This window comes from Euprymna scolopes, chromosome 33, assembly GCF_053919585.1.
Source record: "Euprymna scolopes isolate OS-2025 chromosome 33, ASM5391958v1, whole genome shotgun sequence".
Lineage (NCBI taxonomy): Eukaryota > Metazoa > Mollusca > Cephalopoda > Sepiida > Sepiolidae > Euprymna > Euprymna scolopes.
The window spans coordinates 49,243,731-49,245,192 of NC_136514.1; the positions used below are offsets into that span (position 1 = coordinate 49,243,731).

The following is a 1,462-nucleotide window of genomic DNA, read 5'->3' on the forward strand; positions in this document are numbered from 1 at the left end:
CATCAGTTCTTTTGTCATAAAAGACTGTCCTCCTAGGAATTACCTCTTCTTTTTTTAAAGGTGTGGAACTTATCCATCCAGATATTACATCCTCTTTTTAGGAAGGAGGAAATGCAGTATCTATTCTGGATTTATGAGACCATTTTCCCAAGGACAACCTTCTTATTTTGGGTGGGGGTAGTGGACTATCTATTCTCTATCATGAAATCATCCATCCAGGCATTAAATTTTTTTTTTTTTTTGTGGTGGGGTGTAGAACTAGGTACTCTTTATTTGTCATGATATCATCCTTTCAATCATTGCTTCCTCCTTGTGAGTAGAGGGGGGGGACAGTGTATTATATGTTTGTTCAACATACTCTTTTCCCAGCTTAACAAAAATATGCTAGTTCCCTATAAAGTAAAATGACCCACCAGACAATGTTCTGTAGATACAACTAGTTTATATATGGTGAAGTGATCAGCTGCAGATGTGTAAGCTATACAAATGTATTTATACGGCATAATCGTGTTGACGCACCGGTTCTCCTCAGATCACCGAAGTTAAACAATGTTGAGCCTGGTTAATACCAGATGGGTGACCATTTGGGAATTCTAGGTGCTGTATGAGTTCTCTGCTTATCTTGGCATTTGTTTCCAGTCGTCCTGTATATACACTTCACTTGCCACTGGTATTTAACAATGTCGAATCAGGAGAGGTGTGGTTGGAGATTGCGCACATCCTGTCACAAAAATTTCACGTGCAGGTACCCCTTTGGGGATATCCATAGTCTGTCAAAGACTGAAGGAGACCTTTTTATATATATATATATATATATATATATATATATATATATATATTTTACTAGCTGTACATATCCGGCATTGCCAGGTAAAGAAACATTGCTAGGCAGAAGATTTAGTCACATACTATATAAAATACACCAAATATACTAAGTTATGATTCTCTTGAAAGTTGATCATATTTTTGGAAGCAGGAAACATAGCCATCTTCATCTATGAAATTCAAACAGGAAAATAAAATCTCATAGCTTAAAGGGAAATAACTCATAATTTCTGTTTTTAAACGCAGCTGATGTTATAGTTATACTAATAATTACAAATAAATGAAATAAAAAAATAAATCAACTTTATATAATAAAATAGAATACTTAAAACAATTCTGTTACTAATTTCCAATAAAAATTCAGAGCTAATTATTAAAACAGATTTTCTTTAATGCAATATGCAAATGAGATAATCTCTTGAATGTTGATTCCTTTTGAATAAATAGTATATAAATAGAAATAATGCAGGAATAAAACTAGAAGAGTCCGTTTTCAGTATTAAAATCTATTTGGGAAACTATACCTTTTGTTATATATTAACCAAATTGTGAACAGACAGACAGGAAAACGACTTTATTATAATATATATATATATATATATATATATATATATATATATATATATATATATATAGC

General features: G+C 31.7%; 1 pseudogene; it reads left to right on the forward strand.

Annotated features, from left to right (window-relative positions):
* The first annotated feature begins 492 nt into the window (after window positions 1–492).
* Window positions 493–609, forward strand: LOC145258604 (5S ribosomal RNA; annotated as a pseudogene).
* Window positions 610–1,462: the final 853 nt, after the last annotated feature.